Below are 27,336 nucleotides of genomic sequence, written 5' to 3' on the forward strand. Positions count from 1 at the left end.
TATCCGATAGCGGTGAATATATATATTTGGAAACAAAATGGAAATTATACGTATGATTGGAATAATAATTTTTTATAGCAGTGCTAGAAATAGTATTTTATAAATTTTTCCAAATATTATTTCGTTGTGGCTATCATTTAGTAAGAAAGAGAAAGAGACAAAACAATTTTTTTTATCGATCAATGAAATATTAGATATATAATGAATTTCAAAGTGCAGTTACAATTATCGAATAAAGATTATAGTAGATACTTGTAGAAGTATAATTTTGAAAATCGTTAAGTTTCCTTTATTTTTGAAATATCATTTATAGTTTTTCTCACATTCGATATTTAATTCTGCTAGGAGCTCTAATATCTCATCCACGTTGGTAACCAGGAGATTAGGTAGGTGGTGTAGGTCAACGTGTGAAATAGTCCCAAGGGGATATGGTCTTCACCTTCACGAATTGCTCCTTGTTATGGCTTTATGACACGTTCATCGTTGTGACAGTAGCATTTCATTTGTCTCGTAGCAACATTTTCTGTTCATAAGATAATTTTTACCCTTGTAACTTGAGTATAGCCTAACATTTTTTAATCAACGTATTTTACGAAAAAGGAATTCTTTCTAATTATACGTACACTATGTTTCTATATCCAAAATATCATTCGTTAATATTTTATGCTAATGCAGTTGTAACGAATTGTATGTATGTTACAGTGCCATAAATTTGCACTGTAATTTAATTCTAGATTGGAGGAAACAATAAAAATTTGGAATTTATCAAATCATTGAATTTGTAAATTTAAAATTTCTGTTGTTTTAATTTTTATATGAAGTCAATTTTTTAAACTCTTTTCTTTTTGTAAAATTATCACTACATCTTAATTTAAATCCTTTAAAGAATATTATTAAGCAGATTTCACTCAGGGGAAGTAGTATAAAGAGAAAAAGAATAATGGCATCTAGCAAGTGGGGCAGGTTTCGATAAAAGGGATCATTATTAATGATACCGAGTCATGAAGATCAAGAGCTCGCGTAAACGTTCGTTCCTCGGGAGGAACGATGAAGACTAATAGCGGAATCGAGGAGGAATAATAGGATACTGTCAGTCAATATTGCGGGTTTATCAATTTTATTTACCGTGTGATTCGGTTAAGAACCCTCTACTCATTTTTCTAATACGGTTTCCCCTCTTTGTTTTCTACCTGTTGAGCAAATTTCAAACAATTTCCACAATTGTATCCAGTTAAGATTTTTCCTTACAGATACACAAGTGTGTAATCGACAAGTTTTTTAATTTGTTAATAATTTTGTTATTCATTAATGATCGAAAAATCCTATAATTATAAATATTATATTATAATGCGTTAATCGATACAGCCCTCGTCAAAATCTAATCGAGGAACACGATAAAAATTTCTCCCATTCTTCCAATTACTTTTGTAGAAAATCGATCCAGGGATTCGATCAAAAGGATTCGATCCATTGTCGTGGACATATTAGTTTTCGAAAAAGGAGGCTAGGATCTTGGGATCTAGGAGATTCGTTCATCGTGACACGGAAACGATGAAGAATAATGGCGGCGGGATGGAAAAGTAATAGTAAAACGTTGGCAAACACGGTGAACGGCTTATCAGGTTTATTTATTGCCACGGGAAGCCGCGTTTTCGGAAGCTTTTCCACACAGCTTAACCCGAGCGTGGCGGCCACGTGGATCACAGAGGTTTTCGAAACCCCTTTGGACGAAAAGTCGTCACGAAATTTCACCTCGATCGACACGGAGAAACGAGTTCTCGACACGCCAACCCACCGGTGCTGACCGTTCAATTTCGATAGTTTCTCGAAGGATTTTAAGATTTTTAATCCCTTCTATATTTTCTCATCGGTTTCTCGGTATTAGTTTTAGTTTTATTAGTTGTGACGATTGGAAAACTATCGAGGATAATTGTTACGAGATTGACGGTGGTTGGATTTATATGTTATCTTGGTTTGGAGACGGTAGAAATACACTTTCGTAATAATCGCACGTGTTTTTAACAAAATACGTTATATTACACTTTATTATTATAGGAAATATTCATTCTTTTTACTGTCAAATTAACTGAATAATACTGTCTCAAATTTTCTTTTCAATCCTAATATATATAATTTTTATTAATTTATAATTGAAAATTTAACGAATTAATCACACGTAAAAAAAAAAACTTACGAAAGAAAAACTCGCGAGAGAAAAAAAAATCTTCAAAAACCATCGAACCTTCAAAATTTTGCTTCGACCCTACACGCGGCAAAAAAAAAAAAAGAAAAGAAATAAAATCAACGAGCAGCCCAATCGACAAACAGAAATTTCGAAACTCGACGGCACCTCTCGAAACTCGAAAAGGAAAACAAGTCGCGTGCACGGGTCGCGTGATTACGAGACGAATAACCAGCGACCATAAATTGTATCTCGTCGCTCGAACAAACAACGATTCTCGCCTCTGCGCCCAATCCTTCATCCGATTTTTATCGATTCAGTCGACGCATCAATTAGCGTTATTATCGTTTCGTTACACCTCTACTTTCTCTCTCTCTCTCTCTTTCTCTTATTCCTCCCTCTTTTTCCCGCACCACGCCATCCTCATTTACTTGTCCCTCCCTCGAGTCGTCGATAAATCGCCGCTGCACTCCTCGATTCAATCGGTGGAACGAATTTCTCGTTTCTTTTTCTTCTCTCTCTCTCTCTTTCCCCAATCTTATCTATCCATTCTTGTTCCTTTCTGCTCCAAGCGGGCTCTCCAAGGTTTATTTTACAGATTCGAGCTCTCGATAATACGGCGGTGTTAGATAATACCGGCAGACGGTTTTTAATTAATCGATCCTCGGGATGCGTGCTTTTTTTTGAAAGGATGAGTGAAGTAGATCGATGTAGGGAACTTAGAACTGTTCCACGTGTGCGTGTGATGAAACGTTTCTTGACGATTGAATGCTTTCAGTACGTTTCCTTTGTACTCGGAGTGTTTTGCAACGACGATTTGGATTGTAATCGATTTTTTTTTTAAGGAATTAAGAATTTGAGAGGAATTAATCTGCGGGGGAATTTTTTAAAAAGATTTTTATAATAGAAATTGTACATGATTTTAATTAGTTCTAATATCGTTGCGAAGTGATAGTAGTGCAAATATTTATTATTCTTTATTTGACATTAATGAATTTTTATAAAAAAAGTTTATGGAATTATACTGCATATTTCAAGTAAATAAATATTTTAAGTAAATTCCTATAACACATCTCTTGTTAAAAAAAAAAAAATCTTTCTCTGAAATACATTTATCAGTCTCGAAAACTTGTTCCTTGAAAAAACCGGAACAATTTATGGAATATTTATATCAAAGCTTCTATTTCGATCAAATATTTAAAAGACATCTAAAATAAAATAAAAATCCCTTCGAAAGGAATTGGAAAATAAAATCTTTTATTCGCGAAGGATCAAGTATTTAATCGAAATGAAAAATAAATTTCGACTGAAAAGTAATAATAATAATAAAAGAAAAAAGAAAAACACTTCAACGATGTGAAATTTCGACGAGAAATCGAGACGAGAATTCACGTTTAGTAATAACGGATAAACATTCAAGTGCGTGCGACAGTTGAGAGAACGGATTATTAATTGGAGATTTCGATGAGCATCGATTCCTTTCACCCTCTTTCCTCCGTAAAAATAATTTCACCCCGATAATTGATCGGTCGTCGCTCGTTTATCATTCCAGTTTCGATTATTGTCCTTTAGATTTTTCATGCTCGTCATTGGGACACCCCCGTTTCTATTATCTGCGCTTCTTGTCTCGTCGGGGATGAATCGAAACGGAGGAATTCGATTTTAATATGTACGCGTAGCAGTCGAAACGAGATGGAAAAGCATCACGCTTCTGTGAAATTATATTCTGTGCAATGTATAACCAGTGATACGAGTCCTTTGTGTCCGTGGAAGAAATTGCGCGGGAGTTGTAACGGGATAGCATTGTAAAAATTTCGGGCTACAGAGTGAAAATACTTTGTTTTTTTCTTTCTTCCTTTCGAAATTCTTGTTTTTGCAAACGAAGAAAATAGATGATTTCTTTTTTGCGAACAAAAAAAAATTTGATCCATTGTTAAATCTTTTAAATTCTGAAAATGTAAATTCATTATTGCGGTGGATAGTTTCTTTTTACAAAAGAAATTTATTCATTGTTAAGATTCATTTCTAATGAATTTATTATTTGGAATTTATCGTGTAATATGGATGATATGTAAACTGTGAATCAAATGTTATGAATGTAAAAATAATCCCATTATATTTCTGAAAATAGACTATATTCTTAATAATATTCGTCAAATCAATCGATGAATTAAACGTGCATATTAAAAATTGTAGTTTGATAAATTTTTTTGGAGGAAAAAAAAAAAGAAACAAGAAAGCAAGACAAAAAAGAAAACAAATTTTTATATCAATTACGAGCTTTCATTTTTCAGCTTGACGAATGAATTTTTACGTAAAAAATCATTTAAAAAATAAAAAAAAACAATTCTATAAAAATCTGCTCGAATTGATTTTACGTGGCAAACGAATTGGAAATCATTTATTTTCCAATCGGAAATTTTGCTATTTATCGTGGATGTACATCATTTATCATAACTTCAATCATTTATTTTATTAGTGGACTATTTCAAATTTTTTACCACGGATAATGCAATCATTTTGAAATTTTCGATCAATCTTTCTTTTATCCATTTTTTTATCCATAATAAGTATACATAATTGTATTTATATTTTAATGAAATGCAATATTCAGATTTTCAAAAATATCTACTTTTTCAGTAAAAACAGAATATCTAAGATTCATTATTTTGACATATTTGATAGCTTCATTTTATTCATTATAAAGTTTAGGAAAAGTGCTAAAAATTAAATTTTAAAAAATTTAAAATAATTCATCTCTTTTAAATTTACCAATCAAATGTACATGTATATATATATATATATTTTATATTCGTTTAAAATTGAATCACTTTTGTTGTACAAACGATATAGTTTGCCTTTACGTGTTCGCGCGTCGGAACAAAATATTGCGATCGTCAAAGTGGAATTTATATGAAAATTTGGAATTTTTTAATAACCCTGTCACCCTGTCTGATATTGCACTCGCCCCGTGTTCCAGTTTTTCACCACCTGATCCCTAATTATACACTCGTTTCTTCAGCAGGAAATATCGAGAGACAAGCGTCAATTCTCTTACAAATTAGGCGTGAAAATAATTAAAACGGAATGGGATAACATGCCGACCTCTTCAATTATTCAACGTGGAAAAATTCGATGGATCTTAACCTCAAATATATATTAGAATTTGATCTACCGTGTCGAGGATGTTAAGGAAATTCCATCGAACGTATCACGTTTCAAATATTATCTAAAACTTTAACGCTAAAATTGCTCGACAAAATCAAATTGTTTATTCTCCAATTATCGAAGATAATAGTAAAGTAAATTTTGATAAAGTTAATATATAGTTTTTATTCAGATGAAAGGATAATCATACGTGTATATCTAGATATATTGTAAAAATTATTCTAGTATTTTTTAATTTCAAAGGATACTTATTCTTAAATAACCATAAATAGGAATTTAAGAGAGAAGACACATTGTACAATCAAAATTCCATAAACGATTCGATCGATGTTACGATTACTTTTACATTTCATATAGCTTCCTCTTTGAAATAGACTGTAATAATAAAGAATATCGATTTAATCCAATTTAAAATCGAAATTAATTTCCGATATACTTATCCGAAGAAGTTGGTAAATGTCGAAAGAAATAGCTAGAAAGAAATATCGAGTACGATATCGTTTAGAATGGGTCGTCGATAATTCGAACTCGGATAAAGTTACGCAGAAACGCGTGTAATTAATTCAACCGCGTCATTAATATCTATCAACGACATTACTGCGTTCTAATTGCATTATCTTTTAACGTAAGCTCGTCTACCTTTGATTAATATAACGCGATCATCATCTTCGAATTAATTTTTAAAAGTTAATTAAATTCACGTTTCAAGAACAATTTGAAGCGTTACATTCAGGCTTGCCATTATTCTATTTCTCTTTATAATAAGAACGATAATAATTTACACATCCCTGTGTTTCAAACATTGAAAAATATTTAAATTTTAACATTCAAAAAATATACCCAAAACGTTATATTCGGCAAGAAAACTCTGGCTTCACCATATTTCAATTTTATATTTAAAAATATCAAATTCAAAAACATTCTTTTCTTCTTTTCATCGACGTTGGTAATAATTTACACGTCCCCGTTTCAATGAATATTAAATTTATATTCGAAAAATCCTGTATAATTTTACATTAAAAAAGAATAAAACTAAATGTTCAGCTTGACACTTTCCCCTTTAATCCCTAACACACTCCCGATCGAATGTGTAACGAGTATATAAATTTACCTTCGATTCAACTTGACATTTTCTCCTACTCTTCACCACCAATACCGCAACAATTCGCACACCCCTGTACTCCAATCGGAACAAGATCGATTTCGAGCAAGGGCAAAACTTCAGTTTCCACAATTATTTCCTTGAGGCGGCACGATTAAATCCCGGTAGGCGCCATTACCACCGCTGGAAAGGGATCCGAATCTACTTAAAATTAAATTAAGAACCGTTTAAAATCCCCCATCCCTTTCCCCCCGAACGCTGTCAACCCCCAGGTTTCCTCGAGCCAAGAAAATGCGGAGGGACGTGTCCGCAGAGAGAGAGAGAAAGAGAGAGGAAAGAGGAGAGAAAAACCGAGAGACCGACCCACCCACCTTATCCTCTATTTCTGTATAACTTAATGACCATGCTCGACCAAGGATAATTAAAGGGTAATTAACGTTGGCCACCAGCCGATTCGTCTTCGTGGTTTGTCGTTGGGTTGATGGTTTTTAAAAACTCTCTCTCTCTCTCCCTGTTTCTCCCTTCTCTGGTTGCTTTCGTTTAGTACAACCAGCCAGGATTTCGGGATGAAACTGGGTTACTGGCGCGAACGTGTTCCACGTGGAAACACGGGATGCTAATTTTTGTACCGTCGAATGAATGGTTCGGGCGGAAAGTTCGGTTTCGTTTTCCGGTAACATTTCTGGAAAATGTTTCTGCAGAGGGTGGATGTCAATGGGGGGAGAGGAGGGGAGGGTGTAGTTAGGGTAGTCGAGAGTTATTTTGTTCGATGATTCGAAAGGAATTCTCTCGTTTCAAGAGAGAAGAATGCATTACCGGCCCTATTGCTGTTTTAAGTGTATTTGGATTGGGAATATGTACGAACGAAATGTTTCCGCTTGAATTTTTAAAATCATCTTCTGTTGTTATTGGTTATATTAAAGAAGATAAATCTAAGAAGACATTTTGTATTTGGTTCAGTTTGGATATGAAACAATAATATTGGAGAAGCTAGTTCTTTCAATTAAAATTACTTTTTTGATACTTGTAAATATAAAAATGAGGTAATTTATTACTAAATAAATATATATATATTTCTAAGAAATATTCATAAAATGAATATCATGAAATGAATGCAGATCAAAAATTAGAGAATCCATTTCTCGAATTTATCGTGCAAAATAGTTGTCCAGACCGCAATTAACTTAAACCATATCCTTCGTTCTTATAAGATAATTATTAACGATAAATCTGCTTTAACCTCTTCTCTTCTTCAACAGGAACTCTATTTTTCTTACTCTTGTCCATCTTGCTTCTCTTAAGTTTCTTTCTCCAGAATTTTAGAATTTCCTCTCCTCCGCTATTTCTTCCCTCCTTCTTGTTTTTATTCCTCTTTGTCTTGCACGTTAAATATTCGCATAGTTTTACTTCATATGTTCCTTTTTCCTTTTTAGCCGCTGTACATGCATCGCCCCTTTGAAATGTTTGACTTTCTTTATGACGAAGTTACGTTGTTATTGTTCTGTCGAAAATCGTATGGGAGGGACTTATTATCACTTGCACATCACTTGAAATAACATTATCGGGGAATATTGTATTACAGTTGTAATATTGATATTGAAACGTGTTACGTAATGTAATATTAATATTATCATTATTATGAATGTAACACAAATTGTTTTACATGTAGAATAACATACGTTTAATGATAAAGTAGAATTTTATCGATATTTATACTCGTTCAACGAAATTATCATCGGAGATTATTCTATTTAAACGAGAAAGAAATTGGTACAAATTCATGATTTCGTCATGAAATATAACTTCAACGCTTTTTTGAAATCTGAAACTCGACTAGGACGAAAGGTAACAGAGGATAAAATCGATTTTATAAAATGTATGTACATACATACGTTTAATTGGCGTATGGAAAAATAAAAATGTTGTTAACGACAATTGTTGCAAAATGGATGAACAATACTCTCTTGTGAAGCGCGTGAAAATGAAGTCGTTTATTCCACGGGAAACCGATGCACGGATACAGGAAGAAGAAATTCAAGAGTTGGTATTTCTCACCCGGTGAGGAACCAGCTCGACATTCCTACAAGCTGTTCCTTTGTAATCTATACCGGTCGCCTTAGGAGGAAGACAGTGGAGCGAGAGAATCCATCAGAAGCTTGCGTCTTTTTTCAACCCTAGCATTCATCTGGGATAAAACGATAGTTTCGAGTGCATTCCAAAGAATGACAAAGGCGATGCTCGTTTTATTCCCTTTTCTAAGACGGACGACGAATAATCGTTGGATTTATGATCGTCTCTGATTCTTTTTCTTCTCTCTCTCTCTCTCTTTCTCTCTCTCCTCTAATTTTTTCTTAGAAGCTTGATCTTTGCTTGATACGTAAAAGATGTTAATATATTCATTGTTATATATTTCTAGCAAGATCAAATTTGGAAAAGTGACATTCGAATATTGTTGCAAGAAATTATATGTTCTTCACTTTTGAGCAAAAATATTATTTCAATACGAGACGTTTCAAAGTTGCACATTTTCTGTTTGAAATGGAAGTGTGGAAGAATGTTCGAAGAAAATAAAATTCTTTCGTTTGGAATGTAAATTGATGGTGGATGTAGCAAGCAATTGGATTCAAAATTCTTGTGATAAGAAGGTAATAAATTTTATCTGAATAATAAGTGAAGAATATTTGTCAATCAATTAATAAATTAAATTAAGTAGTATTGATTTAAAAAATTATGAAATTTTATTGAAAAAATAACAATAATTAGTAATTAATAATATAATTTTTCTATTATTTTTGAAACGTTTCTTTTCATTCGATACAAAAATGAATTTATTATTTTTTTCTTTACATTTTTCTGATTGAATCATATCGATAAGATTTATTCATATAAGTATAGATATCAAATAACGACATATATAAATATAAAAATATCAATATATGTATGTGATATTGGATTAAAAAAAAATTTTATCAAATGTATAATAACAATAACAAATACTGGTACAACATCGAAACCTTAAAATACATAGGAATTCAATCTCTGATTGGAGTATAAAATGGATTTCGAAAAATTGATCCATCGAATTTAACAGTGGCAGATATTGAATTAAAAGTTGTATATCAAAAAATTTTGTGATTCGGTATTAATTAAAATTTTAATTTATAAAATATAATTATAAATTTCATAATATATGATGAAAATTAAATTATATTACACGGATGTAATATTAAATATGCACATTATTTTCTGTATACGGATACACGGATAATTTTTATACGCGTAGAAAGGGTGATAAAACGAGTAGAATTTTTATTCATTTTAAAATCTTTTTGGAACGTATAAATTGAATGTCGGATATTCGTATATGTACGGAACATTCTTTAGAAATGTGCGTCAATCAAACATATTTTTCTGGATTTAAAAAAAGGTAAAGCCAGATTTGTGTCCTGCTTTAGGGAATATTCCCCATCGAAGAAAGTTGATGGAACGTGAAAAGAACTGCGATTCAAATCTTGCGTATATTGATTTATAGATAGTTTCCATTAAAAATGGAAAATATGAATAAATAAAAAGCTTTTTATCTGTCCATATTTTCCATTTTCGAATTCTTATTGTTCTCTTCGTGTAGAACGACTATGAAGATTAAAAAAATACTTATTTTTATAAATTATGAAAATAGATTTTAACTTTATTTATTTTACTAATAGAAACAATTTATATAGAATCGTTATTCTATTTTTTCTTATGAATATTCAATATTAAATTGATAATTAATAACAGCAAATCTAATCAAAATTTTTAAATCGATCAAAAATCGATGGAACAAGGTTATAAGCGAAAATATTCAAATATTCAATGACAAATCAATTTTATACTTTAGCTTATCTTATACTTAACACGTTATAGTGGGATATACAAGTAACTAGGGAACCTCTGGCAAATTCTTTATTAGCAACAGTTGTTTCAAGTTAAGTTCTTCTCGCAAGCAAAAGTTTCTCTCCGAGAAAGTAAGTTTTAAACGTTTAATCGAGTTTTGGCGTTGCACACTCTTATTCCTTAATATTCGACGCTATCAAGCAATTAAAGAATATTCGATGCAGAACAATGAACGAAATTATTTATGAAGAATTAAAAAGAAGAGGAGACTCGTAATTTTTACAGAGGAACGAAAAACTGTCTACGAATAATCCAATATATTGTCCTTCGATATGCACATTTCTAAAAAAAAATAAATACCAATTTTTACGATACGATATCCCATATTTTAAAATCTGAATCATTACGTTACAATACAACAAAATATATATAAAATCGTCAGAAAACTCTAACGTGTCGTCATAAGAATCATAAGAATCGCGCGGTAAAGCATGCACGCGCGCTCGCGCGCTCCACTCTATATAGAGAAAGACACAGAATATCATCCTTGAAGACAGAGATTCTCCTGGAGGCCACGAGCTTCTGCGACTTTTCCTCCGGCAGCGATCGGAGCTTGCGCGAGGCCAGCTCTGCTCTCTGCTCCAGAGAGAAACATCGTGCGAGGGGAGGAGAAAAGAAGAGAGATAGATAGATAGAGAGAGAAATAGAGAGAGTGAGAGAAGTCGCAGGTGCGAGCGGGACAACAACGTACAACAGACAAAGAAGCAGGCGTGAAAGCTCGGCGGACAGAGGAGGACGGAGGAGCGAGTGTGTGCAGCGAAAGGTGCAGCGGGTTGGAAAGGGACGCGACGATTGCGGAAGGCCGAGGAAAGAGCGAGAAGAGCCGATCGTGGGTTTCGGGGGTGGTCGGGTTGCCATGGCAGCTGCCCCGGCCGGGTAGCAGACCCCAGTCTTGCCGCGGCGGTCGCCGAGTGCGCACGGCTCCATTCCTTGTCCGCTTCTCGTTCGTCTGATCGGTGATATACTCGGTGATATATGCCCGGTTTTGCTCGTGGCTCGGTTCTAACCCGGTTCTGGTGAATAAGTCTATAAGTGATCAACGGAGGAGGCTGGCAAGTGCGCGCGACCGAGTTAACTGGATGCCAACCGTGATCCAACGACATCCAGTAGAATGTAATTCTTTTGCTGCTTGTTTTCGCTCCAGTGATGAAATCGCCACGCGTGAATACCTGGCCGCGCCAGGTGTCCGATCGACGCAGATTTCTCTCTTTCTCTTTCTCTCTCTCTTTCTTTCTTTCTCTTTCTGTCTTTCTTCCCTATCTTTGTCGCTCCTTCCCGGAACGATAAAGCTTACACACGGATACACACGGTGATTTTAAATAGGAGTTGTAGTGTTGAAGTGTCGGATGGATTACGCATCGCAACGGGGATTTTCGGAGGTTGATTAAGATTTTGCGGCGGTGAATATATTTCTTCGTGGATCTAGGGTGGGATGAAAAGGTCGGGGGAAGAAGATTGCGGGATTTTAGATCATAAAGTCGTGGAAACGCGTGGCTGTGGGGAAACTGAGATAAGTGTTTTCGAAAGTTATCGAGTGTGGGATTTTAAGGGATGGTCAATCCTTCGCTCTCCTTGGAATTCGTGGACATATATGTGCAAAAGTCCGCGTTTTAGACTCCTTTTTCGTAGTTTCTTTTGTAGTAGTTATATCGTTTAGCCATGATTCCACTCTTCATTTTATAATTTATATGAAAAATTTTCTATCAAGGAATTTAGACACTAATTTTATTTTTTTAATTCATAGTGATATAAAAATTTTGTTGAGTATTCTTGAAAAGCAAAACTTGTTAGTTTTATTACAAGTGATAATGAGAAATTTTGAAGATAATATTTTTGTAATGTAAATTCTGTCAGTGTCAGTTTCTTCTATAAATTTCCTGATTTAATATATTTAAGTATATTGAAGATGTACTTATGTTATCAATTCTACTATGCTGGTTGCATGGTACAAATGAATTATGATTAGTGACATTAGTGTAAAACTTGATCATTCTGAAAAATTGAAATAGAATAGGAGCATTTGTATTCATGATCGTATTATCAGTTTCTATTAATTATATATTTATTTTATAGAGATTAAAACGATCATTAATAATATAAAGTTTGCAAGATTTTATTTCTCGGTTTTGTCGATATAGACTTTGTACTATTTCATTCAATGGAAATTCATTACATTAATAAATTTCCCTTTTTGAAAATTTTAGAGTAATATAGATAGATAGAATTCAAAAAAAATCTTCTGTTTCATGATCTAACTATCCAATGTTATCTCATCACTTTTATTTTTACATAAGAAAAGATGAAAGATGAAAAGACGCGTAAAAATTTCTTTATTTTGAAAAATCTTGGAGCGATACACGCGTGTTATGTCTTTTTTTTCGTGATTAAATATTTTATAGTTTTACAGTTTAAGTGGCATCAGTTTTACTCTCCGAAGTTGGGAGTATAACTCGTTTTATAGAAAGTTTGTTTGTCAGGATTTGGGAGGATTAAACTTCGCAGAGTACTTCAAATCTTCGATCCTTGTTTTCGTTAAGCTGTCTGATAGTTTTACAAGAGTTTTAAATCGTACTTTAAAGAAGGAAAGGGATTTTTTTTTGTTTTTTATTTGCTGTTCGTTCGTTTCGCGTTTTATGCGACTATTTTATTTTCGTGTCCTTAAAACACGAAGGATCTGTATAAAGAATCGACGATTGACCTGGAATCGTACGACGACGAAGATAAGTGATAGGATCTCGTTTCTTGCATTTATGAACGATGCATAGTATTCTTTTTCTCAAGCTCAATTTTCAAGAAGAATATTTCATATTCTTCTTGACGTTGTATTTTTAATAACTAAATATTTTCTCGTGTCTTCATAATCAAAAGAAATTCGATTTTTTAATGTGCTCGAAGATGACTCGAAGGAGGATATAAGATTTACTTTAACTACTGTATATTGAGAGTATTCAACGAAGGAATAATCAATTTTCAAGTTGCAAACTCAAATATCGTTTTTTGGATAATTTTACTTGTCGAAATCTATATTTGGAATTTGTTTATATTCTCCGTGAATCGTAATTTCTGAATGATTTCCAACTTCGAATCTACTAAAAATGTTTTTTCAATATTTTTCAACTTGTAAAGCTTGTTATCGTTCATCTGTATCTCCACAATGTCCAATAATATTTTCAATCTCTGTTATTACTTTCTACCTTAATTTTACCTATCTCCTAAAATTCGTTTACTCTATTCGTTATCTCTTTCCAAAACTCTGTCACCAAAATCTCTCAAGCATCAACTCGTCTTCCCCTACCAAAAATATCGAAATTCCGTACAAAAACACCACCGATTCCTCCGATATACCCTCACGTTCTTCGGATGCTGTAAAAATTTCACATCCTTTCCCTCCCCTCCCCTCTCCTCCCTTCACGCGTGTATATAAAATTATCGAGCGCGGTGGAAACACGTTTCACCGCAACGTCGGCCGTATAGGTAAATAAACCAGGCTCACTTTCCCTCTCGTCCACGATTTTCAACCCGCGGCTTCCCGATACCTCGTCCACCTGAATCGCCCCTTCCCTCGACAAACAATTTTCCATCCGTGATGACGGCTCGTTTACTTCCTACTTAACAGGTTCACGCCCGCGTTCTCCACGCCGGGTCGAGACGACGAGATGCGAGATCCTTGGCTGGCTGCGAGATAAGCGAAGGAACGTAATTTTCAAAATTGAGAACTTCTCGCCTCTGTCTGCCTTCTTGCCGTCTCTCCCTCTTTCTCTTCTCGCCTCGTTTCTCTCTGTTGATCTCGAAGGATCAAGAAGGCACACTTCTGATCGTTCTTCGTCAGTTTTATAAGGCCGACCTCAACACTTTCAAACATTCGCGGGTTGTGTTTTTTTGTTGACGATCGAGTGGAGGAGGGCGAGAAAATTGCACGGTGGAGGGATGTAAAATTTTTAGAGAGTTTATTTCGTCGGATGGTCGCAGTGTAAATAAGTTTATTAGTTTTTAAGGAATTGAGAATTGATTTCTTTTTTTTTTTTCTTTTTAAGGAAGCGCGAGGGGAATATTCGTGATGTTTAAGGATCAAGAGAAAGATTAAAAGATTATTTAGATATTCTCCAGTGTGATGTCCAGTTTTAATTGGATGTTATATTTTTTTTATAAACTTTCTAAGGAAAAATATCTAATTATTATAAATTTTTGGATGAAATTTACTTTACAGTGTATTCTGAAAATGATTCAATTTTTTTTTAATATTATATTGATAAAATGCAAATATACATGTGCAAATATGCAAATTAGATTTTATTTTATTTTTTTTTAAATAATATAAAATTTTCTATTATTGTTATTTTGTCAGAAAAATAATAGATATATTACTTATGGATAGAAGTGAAAAATTTTCGGAATATTTTAATAGTTAATTTGAAGTTTTAATTAAAATGATTGATTGAAACTTTTTCATTTCTTCATTCTTTTAAAAAAGCAAAATCCTTTCAAGAGATTGAAACATTCGATATTTCTTATTTCCATTTCGATTGATGTCTAAAGGTTATGGATCGGCGAAAGAAGTTTTCAAGTATTCCTTTTGTATTTGTTCATACATTTTCAAGTATTCGTATCGTGTGCATTTTCTGTCCATCGATGAGTAGGCTGAAGTCTTTACGTGTCTTTATACAAAGAAATTTAACCTGGTCCTTCTTTTTTTTCGTTTGAACACGTCTGCAGATATTTGTTCGTGATACATCAAACGTGTCATCGAATGTATATTTTATGTATAATTGATGTAATAATTCGTTATTGCAATAATAATACAATAATATGAATTATAGTATAAAATATAATAAAATATAGTAATATATCATAATAACGTAGTTTTTATAGCAGAATTTTATCAACAATTGTTTATACATGTGTATGTAATAGAAAGAAATAGACTATTAATTATTGTATAATAAATATCCCTTTGTGAGTCTTGTTTCCAATTATTTTAATAATAATGATAAACGTTTGACAATTGTTTTCGTTTTTGTTTATTGTTTCGTTAAAAAAATGTTTCAGTTTATTATTTCTTTCGGTAAAATAAATAATAGACGATAAAATAAAACTTTTCGAATGAATTTTCCCTAAAGCAATCACGTTGTATTGTTTTCAAATTGCGAGGTAACAAAATATTCAAACCATTTTTTTCTGTCAATATAATCTTGACCACTCTAAACATTAGGTTTTTTACAATTAAAGTTTTCTGTGCTCACAGTGTATTATTCACACTAATTATATCACTGTTACACTATTATAACAAGAAATAATGATTATTTCTTGAAAAAATATGAACAAACATGATTCAAAATAGAAAAATAACTCAAAGAACATGAATTCCTTTTCTCAAGTTTCTGTTTATTTCTCAACTGTCCAATTAAAATTTCACTTGACTTCTTAGCAATGGAGAAACACACGACTACTTCTTTTTCTAAATAACAAGACTTCTTCTAATACAAATGTCCCGATGAAGCACAGAACTAGAAATCTCTCGCCAAAGAAATTTTATTCCGAAGATGATTCTTCTAACGCACATTTGATCCAATATTTAGTCGCATTTTAACATTTATATTCTTTACTTGTTAATATTAATACTTACTATTTTTTGTTTAAAGTATTTAAAAGATTGCCAACATCAATAACACACAATATACGAATAACGGAAAGATCCTTACTCGCTTAAATCGCTGAAAGCAACGCAACACCCACTCATAGTTCCTATCTCACCCTCGAAAACTTCGCAAATACGAGATCATCCTCCACCACCCCTTCTCCACCAGCCTCGAAAAGAATTCGGCGTAACGCCACCTCTGAGGAACTCTTTCTCCGCACCGAATATTCCAAGGAGACCCTGTTCTCCTCGTTTTCGCAACCAGTTGCTTCAAGTTTCGTTTTTCTTTTTTTTTCTCCTCCTTTTTTCGAGATCTCGCGTTAGAATTCGTAAATTAAGTGTGAATGTTGGACGAGTACAGTTAGTTACTCGATTTGTTCACGATGACACATGACGTTACTACTTTGTCATGACTTGTCTTTCAACTCTGATTTTGATCTGATTTTTATTCAGAATTTTTATTTCTTTTTGCGATATAAAATATATAATAAAATTGGAAAAAATTATGCGTCATCAGTGAGAAAAATCTTAGAGATTGATGACATCATTAACAATTGATCGTCTTCAAATTAGTCAATTTAAATTTCACAGAAATGAATCTGAACGAATAATATTGATACAATTTTTAGAAATTAATAACAATCTTCAGGCTGGAATAATATTTCAAAAGACACGTTATTTATTTATCTCTTCTCAATTTATTGCGTGCCCTTCAATTACTTCTTCCATTCATTACACTATAACAAATTGCAAAATGTTTCCAAGTTTCTTCTTATAAATAAAAGCTAATACAGAACAATATATTCCACACATAAAATTGAATTACTTATTAATATATTAATTTTACGAATCAGATCCATCCACCGCATTAAGTACAATAATTATTGAATTATCGCGTTCCTTAAAAGAAACATCTGTCTTCGAAAGGATGAAACTGTCTCCATCGAGAGCGCACACATATCCAATACCCGCCAGTCGATCGTAATTCTTCCGCTGGAAGACGTTCTCTGGACTTTTTTTCCATTCCCACGGTGGAGATTTCCACGCGACGATCGTCTCGATATCGTCCTGATATCCGCTCGATATCGATCAGCCGACGCGGCTTTCGTCCCGCCCTCGCAGGAAACACGTGAAGTCGATGGATTGATTGGCAACGGTTCAATCGCGTCGTAAATAAAACGTACGTGCCACCCAGTCGCTACCGATGTCTCGATAAATAGCGACCTCTTGTTATCTTTTCCAGACGTTTCCTGTGCGATTTCTTTTTTTTTTCATCCGCCATTCTCTTTTCCTTCTTTTTTTCTTTTTTTTTATTATTCAAGAAAAGAGGAGGGACATCGAAGTTTCGAAGGTTTCTCTGAATTTTGCAACAGGAAGGACGATTGGAGGGATGTTGGTTCTGTGGAATATCCTCTCTAGAGGATATTTGGGAAAAGTGATTGTTGAGGAAGATATATTTAAGACATTGTATATTTTTCAAAGGGGGAATTTTACGTTTCTTTTTTCTATTATTTTTTGGTATTCATAAATATGTGAAGAAAGATTGTGTAATGAAATACATAAGATGAATAGTTTAGATAAGTATTTAAAGGTATTTTGAGAAAATGGCATGTTCAGATTGTGAAATATTGAATTAAAATGGGTTTTTAATTGGGGAGATTTAAATATTGTTAGTTAGTTGCTTTTGAAATATTCAGTTTTGGAATGTTCAAAGTAATATAAAGATACACATATTATCCATAATTACAGAATATTTAAAAATAATAGTTTCAATCAGAATAATATTTTAAATTTGCTTTTTAATTAATCAAAAATAAATAGTATGCACTTTACTTTTTAAAGATTATTCTTATCTCAAACAAAATTTCAAGCTTCTCAATCTTCACAGTTGCAACTATCCAACTGTGCAAACAATAAACATAATTATTTTATGAAATATACTATCACATTTGTGACAAAATGTAACACTTTCATCTCCAATAACTTTCATAAATTTAATATTTATATAGACAGGGTACATCATTTTCTTACGATGCATAGGATTTTCCACAAAATCACATATAAAAAGAAAAAATGCAATCTTCAAAATTACATTTCGTACGAGTTCTCTTTTGAACGAACAAGTATGCACGTGTATCGTCCACAAAGCAACAAAAAGCAATCGTTTGTAAATTGTCTGGCAGAGGTAGAGGAATTACAAAGTCCAATATCAGCCAATTCACGTTGTCCCAATCACAGGTGCCTGTTAATCGTGCGGAAGTGTTTGACGAAACAGCTGGAATAATTTCTGTTTCTGAACACTGTGGCCGACGTTTGAACGCGGGTATCTCTGATCTTTCAAACGATCGTGACCGATATCAACCACTAATTGAAATTGAACTCGTGTTAAAGACTTCGATTAACGACCGGCAGTGATATTTCCACCGATGAAGTACGTGTGCAGTGATATCGCCAGTGAGATGAATCGAGAGGGATTCGACGAAGAAGAAGAAGAAAAAGAAGAATAAATATAAATGAACGACGAGTGACGATGTTATGTTATTTTCGTTCCCTCTTCGCCATGTTTTCGTTGGAAAAGGAAAATAAGTGGGTGATGTTGCGCGTGATGTTGTACCCCGTGATAATGAGCAGTGACGATTGCAAATTCTGATGAGTATTTATGAGGATATTTGGAAAATTGTTTGCCCAAACAAGAGCGAGAAGTAAGTTCGTGTGGAAAACGCAGGTAGAGTATTCTCGAGTGAATTCGACGACTTATCGTCTGTGGTTAAATGAAATTTCAAAGAAGATTATTATTTAGAATTGCACAAAAATTTGCAAATATTTCCACAATCTTATCTATCGATATATATATGGTATTTTTTTTTACAAATATTTATAGAATGTTTCTTCTTATTTTCAATTCAACGAATAAATTTCCCAGTGAAATTCGTATATAAACGATATATTTTAATCGTAATGACCAACCTAAAATCTATATAAACATCAACGCAGTACAAATCTCGAATTCACCAATCTAAACACACGAGAAAATAAGAAAGGTTGTTCTATCTCCAAGAGAAATAGACAAATAAATAAAAACGTTCGATCAAATATTCTCGCAAATGACTCACTCATTTCAACGCGTTTCGATCACGTTAGAGCGGATCGGCAATCGAGCACGACAAGACTGATATCCAGGGTGATTAATCCGACAGATTCGAAAGCAAATAGCCGCGTTTCCTCGCCGATACCACCCGGGGATCTGGGTGCTCGGCTGATTTTTACGCAGCGCCGCAATTTCATTCTCCTCAAACAAGATCGTTCCCAACCTTTTTATAGATTCTCGATAATTAAATCGACGGCGAGGAATCGCTTTCCAAACCGATTTCTCCACCGTCGAATCGAGTTCGAATTTTACCAAAAATTTGATAATCGTGGTTTTATTTGTATTATTTGTGATTATTATTCGTTCGAATAACGAGGATGGATCCACTCGGATGGGTTATTGTTGACGAATGAAATAATCGATGAGATTTTTCTTGATTGTTTGGTTGAGTTTGCGTTAATTATATCACGGACATATTATGGAATAAAGAAATTACAATTATAATCGTATTGTTGTTACGTTAAGTTTTGTTGCTTTTCGTTATTAACTTATTTAACTCGAAAGTTAAAAGCGTCCGTTTATTTTCCTCATTCAATTCAATATGCAATATCCCTGTTTGATGCGCAACAAAGTTTTATGGAATTTTAAAAGAAACTTTAAGGAATCAAAGTTTAATTCTCGATATTGTATTACGTGGAAATATTAAGTTTCTTAATTTCTTCCTTGGTTGGTCTTAAAGTGATTTTCCCGCTTCCTGAGAAATTTCCCTTTTTTCTTTTTTTTAAGGAGAAAGTGCTATAACGATTTGAATACTTCCAACTCGAATTTATTTCTTTTCAAATCAAATCCTCTTCAAAAATTATAGAAAAATAAATAATATACCGTTCTTAAATGTTTATCGATAAAACTAACATTGATTTCAAAATAACACAATTCGTATAGAAAGATTCGTCTAGAAGGCGAATGGATTATTGGTGGAAATCTTCTGGTTGATGGAACCGGTGGTATCGCACGATACCATGGCATTCGTGATTAGAACGCGTAATTACAGTTTCATCTCGTTAGAGAGTAAACGATTGCATTCTCATCACGGTGGACAATAAACCGGTTCGGTGATTACACGTCGTGATTCGAGGGACAGCTCATGCTTACGCGAAATTGATGCACTCCTTTTGTTTCGTGACGGTGTCACTGGAATGTCTGGCCATTCGCGCCCCTATTCCACTTACTTCCATGCATTCTCGTATCTCTCGTTATCTTCCCTGTTCCTCTCTTTTTCTTCCCTTCATCTCGTTTCTTTACAGAAGAGGTACAAACTACTCTTTATTAAAAACACGTTCGGATTAATTTACGACACAGTGCCATTGTTATTGTTGCAACGAAAGGAAGGGAAGGAATCTCTGGTTTCACTTTCGCAAGGGATAGTTCCAGATTCGGATATCTATCCATGTGAGTTTTTCATCGAATCGAAAGGTTTGGCGGCCTGAATGAAAAACGCGCGGAGAAACTAGTTGGAAAGATCCCTGGCTCGATCGTATTTTTGTCGCCGGTATTCTTTTCTCTCTGCCCATCCGTGAATCCACCGTGAAAGTATCTCGAAACGATATTATCGCGTGGAGATTTTTATCGGTCCACTTGCCCCCGACAAAGACAGCCTAACCCCTTCTTCCACCGTTCCCTGGACAATATGGCGGAGATATTTTCGGCTCGATGGACCATATCTCGTATATGGAAAACGTTTACCATTCGGAAGGAATGAATACGTAGCGATAATATTAATTTCTAATTTCGTCGGATCGAATTTTTCCAAGTTTCGCTCTATTTTAATATCCTTCTGTTGTTTCTTCTTCCGAGAGTTGGATAATTTGAAGAAATATGAGTGAAGTTTATCAAAATTTCCTACGTAGGAACGTGATTTTAAATTAACAAGATAAAAATTTCTTCTCGTTTCCCCCCAACAATCGTTTCACGGAGTGATGGAGAGCTGTAATCTTCGAATAACCAGAGAATTCGATAATCCATTCCCGGCTGTTGTTCGTCATAATACGGCCTAAGTGGTTTGATGAAGCGTAAATACGGGTGGAGGACTGTTACGAATTTTGTATGGCGAGAGGCGAGAGAGAGAGAGAGAGAGAGAGAGAGAGAGAGAGAGAGAGAGAGAGAGAGAGAGAGAGAGAGAGAGAGAGAGAGAGAGAGAGCAGAATGGAGTGAGTTATTTGTGGTCAGACAACCGCACACAGGCTGCGAAATTTTCGATCGAGTTTCTCTCCCTGGCGATTTTTGTCAGTGTCGAAAAAAGCAATAATTCGACGAAGCGGGCTGATCAATTTTCGAGGGAAAAGATATTGAAAATAATTGCAAAAATCGACGTTCCAATTTTTCATTCGATGAGAATAATTGTTTCTCGAATTAGATATTTTCGCGAATAGCTACGATATATGGAAATAAAGTTGACGATAAATTTAGCTTTTAATAATGGGAAATTTCATTTGATTTGTAGATCGATCGCGTGCTAGGAAAATCGAATTAAATTACGCCAATTGAACGAATTTTGAGAGGAAATCTAATGATATTGTTATTTATGAAACGACAACAATTCGATCTAACTTTTTATCCTTAAATTACACCGCTAAATTGACGTTTTAAAAATTCATTCAACCCTTTTGAGATTTTTCTTTAAATACAATAATAAATGTATATTATAATAAATTAATAATCTCGCTTCTTGGATGGATCCACTATTCAAAAAATCCCAACAACTCGAGAATAATCGAATCCTTGTTGTATATTGAATTTTCAAAAAAAAATCCAGCAACATCTTTCTTTCGAACCAAGCAAGAATCATCGATCGAATCATCGACTTCTCCTTCCGATTGAAACCGTATAAAAAAAAAGAAAGAAAGAAAGAAAAAAAAAATAAAGGAAAGAAAAGATTCGTCCCGCATAAAACAACAATCGATATTGATTTATGCAGATCCCCTTCAAGTTGGGGCGAGATATGATTTATGCGAAATTCCCGGTGAGACAGATTCGTGGTACGCTCAATTACAGACAGGCCACGCTAAATAACGAAAGGTGGCCGTGATAGATGGAGACAGGTGTATCCAAGCCCCGATTGCTTCCTCCAACTAACAAGAGAGGTTAAAACGATTGCCAGACGAAATGCGGCCGGATTGCATCCGTGCTCGGTCCTACATTAGCATATTTATGAAGAGGGAATATTCAGCGGAATAGGGAGGGGGAGGGAGGGGGAGGAGGTGGATTTAATCGATCTTTGACGAGCAATACGTCCCCCTCCGCATCCTTAGAATCTGTCCGTTCGAATAATTAATCCGGCCGGTAATACGGAATTGAATTTTCAGGGAAAGTTTTTTCGAAAGAGGGAGGGAGGAGGGAGGTTTCTTTTTTTTTTTGAGGGCGAGGGCCTTTGATAAAAAAAGTTTGATAAGAATCCTCGAAGAGGCGGCGATTTTTTATCCGCGCGAATTATCTCTCGACGGGAAAGTTGGATTAAAAATTATGGAAATAATGTTTGATAACCGGTCTCGAGAGCGATATGTTGAAATTTCGTGGAGGAAGAGGATTGTTGGAGATTTTTTTTTTTATTGTTGAGGAAGAAGTGGGAGAGATTAAATTCGGAAGACAATTAATTCGTGCGATTATTATAATAATTTATGATAATTGAAGATTGGGTGTAATTTGGCTGGAAAATAGCTTTTTCTTTTTTTTTTATAATATAAAACTCGAAAGTATTAAGTATTTAATAATTAAGTGAAAAGTTTTCGAAGATCGAAGCTTAAAGGTGGTGATGAAAGAAATAAATTTTAATATATACTCTTTGAACAGGATTTATTTTAATACGTAGATTAATATTGTTAACTTTTAAAAAGTGAAAATGTGTAGAAATTAATCATTACAAAATGTTGCAGTTGAGATTAAAAGTTTTTATTAAATATTATTATTTGGAATGATTATTGGAAAATTTAAATATATTTATTCAACAATTTTGATCAAAAGTATTATTTATCAGACATTATAATATTGAATATTTATTTTATATTCACACTCGTGAAAGGAATTATATTCAGTTTCATATTCAAACTTTAGTTATATTTATTTTCAAATTGAACGATATTGGAATACAAATTTAATATTAAACATTAAATATTAAGTTAAGATTAAGTTAGCCATATTAACAATTTTAAAATGAAAATAATAAATTTTAACTGTAATTTTTAATTAAATCTTTTCAAGCTACAGGATATGTTATTCTCTCGACACAATTATAAACATCAACAAAAATATATCTAATTGAAAAAAAAATATTAAGAAGAATGAATAAAAAATAATTTTATAATGGATATAAAATAATTCTTTTTCTCTAAGCAAACCTTCCATTTGTCTCCCACCGTCTTCTTTCAACGTGCATTTGGACACGTTTTCCCATAAAAGTTCACACGTGCCCTAAAATTCTGGCATCGATTCTTTACTTTTCCATTTTCGCCTCGATATCGACAACGTGGTGCAAATACGTACAACATAAACCATAGAAACATTTATACACGTTGTGAAAAATTATATCAAAAAATTTAACTTCCAATTTAAAAATCCAGATAAAACGATTAAAGAACGAATCTTTCTATAACTTCCAAATAGTTTCAAGCAGTTCAAACAATTAACCAACAATAATTTCGAAACATTGAGACATTTTGGAATTTCATCAGAGTGAACCAAATCGACAGCGTGGTCGGCCGGCATCGTCAAAGTATTCGTCTTTCAAAGAGTTTCGATCGATCGAGGGAGAATGATAATTCCTTTGACGAATGCTCGCCCAGAAGATTGAATCGAAGTTGGACAGAGGAGGGGGGCGCTCTTACGGTCCCAAGAGTTCGACGGATCGATTTGACCGATGGATAAGGGCCCCCCCTTCCCCCAACCGACCAGTGGGCCTTAAGTGATTGTCGATATGTCCTTTGACCGCGACCAATCTCGTGAGAAGGATATAATCCGCCCCTGGTTGGCGTGATTCGATTAGGATCGATCCTCCACTCCCCTATTCCCTCCATCTTCGATTACCATGCCCTTTGACCCGATGCCGAGCGTTAATAGAATGCGAGGCAACCTCGCGAGAGGAGGAAAAAGAATTCTTGTGACTCTTGCGAGAATTTAAGGGTTGTGTTTCCAATGGGGAAAGTATATTTCGTGGAATGATAAGAAATGGGATTCTAGAAAATAAAGTTGGTTAAAAGAGAGATGTTGATTAGGAGAAGTATAGAGATGGAGGGAAATGGATATTTTGGACCGTATATCGATTCTTGTATTTGTTTTGTTATCGACAGATTGTATGTAAAGGATGATTAATCTTGCTAATTTCTTTTTTTTTTATTCGTTGTTTCAAAAGAGAAACGAGCATTGAAAGAGTAAGTTTAGATTAGAAATAATAAATTAATTTGAACAATAAATTGTAATATTGAAGTAACTTTATTCGTAATTATTAAATTTTGTTCACCATTCTATTTTTAATAGAAGAAGATTTATTGGACTGGAAGTAGATTTAATTAATCTGGTTTTCTTTTAATTTTTTTTTCGTTATTTGTAATCATTATTTATAGAGTTTTATTATTTATAAACTTAGGGGTTGAATGGATTGGTCTTGTACACGTGGGCGTCTGCCTTTTGCTAGAAATAGACGATGTATAGAATAATTAACCTTGATGAGGTTTCTTTTTTAATTAATTTTTTCTCTCTTCCCTTTATCATTCACGATCGCGCATATTAGTAACACACAACGTGAATACATTTTTGTATCCAAATCGATCCAACAAAAATTTAATCCAGACTTTCATTCCTTATATTTCGTTGCAAAATTTGATAAACACACAAAAAAAAAAAGAAGAGAAATTCGAGTAAAAGAGAACCTGAAAGAGAACCACAAAGATACTAAAAAGACACATTTATAAGAAGTGGAACTTTAAGATAAGGAACTCACTCCCCTGACAATTCTTGGAAAGGCAAAATTAGAAAAGTTTTGATACATTTTCCAAGCGAAGTTTTAAAAACAACTTTGATATGATGAAGACATTTTAATTCGACACGATGTAATAAAAAAAGTATTGGTAATGGACTAAGTGAAATGAAATGTAAATTTCATTCTTAATGAAAGAGTGGAAACAATTCATCAGAGGGAAGATGTGGCAAAATCTTACAAAGGGAAGTCATTGTGTAACAAAAATTCGTTTGAAAAAAAAACCTATAAAATTTTCTGTGATTTTAAGTCCTTTAAAACTTTCTGATTCTGAAGTGAATAAAATAAAAATTGCAAAACTGTAATGTAATTTTTACATTATGCGATGAATCTTAGCAACGATCGATCCATCATGTGAATGGAGTTTAATCAATTTTTAAAACGACAAATTAATTATCCAGGAAAATTAACCATATTTAAGTTACGATCAATAGCGAAGTGAATGCTTCATAGAACCTATTAATTATATGAGTTCGAGATTATCGGATATTATGTGCAAAAGGGGTTCGTCTCTGGTGAATTTAGGTCAAATTACAACCAAGTTTCTGAACTGTAAACTTTAAAGTTGTCCAAGCCTATTGAAATAATAGTTACATGATTTCTCAAAGGAGTCCTTTCTTCTTATTTCTCTAGCAAATAAATTTATAATTCGTTTCAACTGTATTAAAAAGAAAAACTCTATTGATGTCTGTCAATGAGAAATTAAATTTTCTTTTTTCGAATCAATTTATTTTTCATGAAAAAATTCCTCCACGTTATAAAAATTTCTATCAAGCTATCATGGTAATTTGTTGATTGGATATTTGAATTAATAACAAAGAGATGAAAAAAGAAGAAATGATTTTAAATGGATAGATTTTATCGAGGAATTAATTACATCTGTGATTTTAAACGATTTAATTTGTATCGAAGAATTATATTGGATAATAATGAAGAGTTAATTGTTTAATTAATTGGATTTGATTAAATGGATCTGTGAAATAATTTTAAGGGAAATTCAAGAGATATGCTTTTCTGATATTTCTCGTTTAAAATTAGATATGTTTTAAAACTATGCATAAAAGAATTTCTGGAATTTTATTTGCCACACTTAACGAATATTCGAATTAATAATAAGAGAAGAAAATAAAGCAGAAAGAAAAATTATATCGAAGAAGTAATCATCTGCTTATTAATTAATTATCTACTATTTGGACGAAATTAATTATCTATGATTCTAAAATTTCAAAGAGTCAGTTATTTAATTATTATTCGTTAATGAAATCGAATATATATATATATATTTTCAGAATTTAAAAATAATTCATTAAAAGGAATACAGATCATCCACATATTTGAAAATTTCTGAGAGAGAAGATATAAGAAATTAAAATTAATAACATAATATATTTTAATTTCAATTTATTTTATTCTGTGATTTATGAAATATTATTATAATTACATAACAATGAGATAATTTCCTGAAAATATGAAATTAATTTCTATTGCATTAACAGAAGATCGAGTAATTTAATTGATTTAATTAAACTTCGATTAATTAAATTTCGATAAACGCAGTGTTATGATACGAGATTAAAAAATATCAATAATATAATAATGAAAACTGTAAGGGAAGAAAACAACTGTTTAATGTAGGAAATAAAGATTGGTTGAGAAATGTTTCTAAAGCAGAGTTTTGCACTCTTTTCATCCAGATCCCAACAATATCTTAGAGTTCTTTTAATTCTGAAGCTTACTTTCTAGCAAAACCTTCGACAAGGAAACTTTTCTTGTCAAAAATTCAGCCCATTGTATTACCCTACCGAAATCATAAAGCTCGAAAGCTTGAAGTGAAAGCTTTGGTAAAACTCGTCTTAAACATATACATGTGAAAATAAAAGAATAAGAAGGCTTATATTATTATATCATTTACCAGCTCCATGCCAAATTAATATTTCATTAAATACGAGCAAGTTCCAAAGAAAGAGAAGTCCGAGCATAGACGACAGAAGAAAGAAGAAGAGAAGGAGATGCGAAGCTAAGATGCAGCAAACGCGGCGAGGAGAAAGAAAAGGGGGGCGAAAAAGAAAAAAAGAAAAAGTCGAAACGCCCGAGGAAATGGCCTACAGACTTTTCCACTCACGCTCAAGCACACCCACCACCGCGATATTTCTTCAAGTTTTGCCGGGGAAACTCGAGATTCGTGGCTCGTTAACGCGTG

The 27,336-nt window shown here is 33.2% G+C and overlaps 1 protein-coding gene and 1 long non-coding RNA gene across 6 annotated transcripts in view; one reads left to right on the top strand and one right to left on the bottom strand.

Annotated features, from left to right (window-relative positions):
* The window catches only part of LOC108003176 (dipeptidase 1-like), a 205,398-nt gene that overhangs the window by 41,680 nt on the left and 136,382 nt on the right, over positions 1 to 27,336 (top strand). For 2 of the 4 annotated variants that reach the window (XM_028669391.2, XM_017065305.3), the window contains exon 1: positions 11,268 to 11,501. The exons of 1 other annotated variant lie outside the window; for it this stretch is intronic. The gene's annotated coding sequence lies outside the window, so the exon portion shown is untranslated. Of the gene's footprint in view, positions 1 to 11,266; positions 11,502 to 27,336 lie in introns of those variants that run through there. One more of the 4 variants, XR_009832737.1, reaches the window with a different exon arrangement.
* Positions 1 to 27,336, bottom strand: part of LOC108003164 (uncharacterized) — a 208,326-nt gene that overhangs the window by 24,166 nt on the left and 156,824 nt on the right. The window lies entirely within an intron of this gene.

This window comes from Apis cerana, linkage group LG14 (assembly GCF_029169275.1).
Source record: "Apis cerana isolate GH-2021 linkage group LG14, AcerK_1.0, whole genome shotgun sequence".
Lineage (NCBI taxonomy): Eukaryota > Metazoa > Arthropoda > Insecta > Hymenoptera > Apidae > Apis > Apis cerana.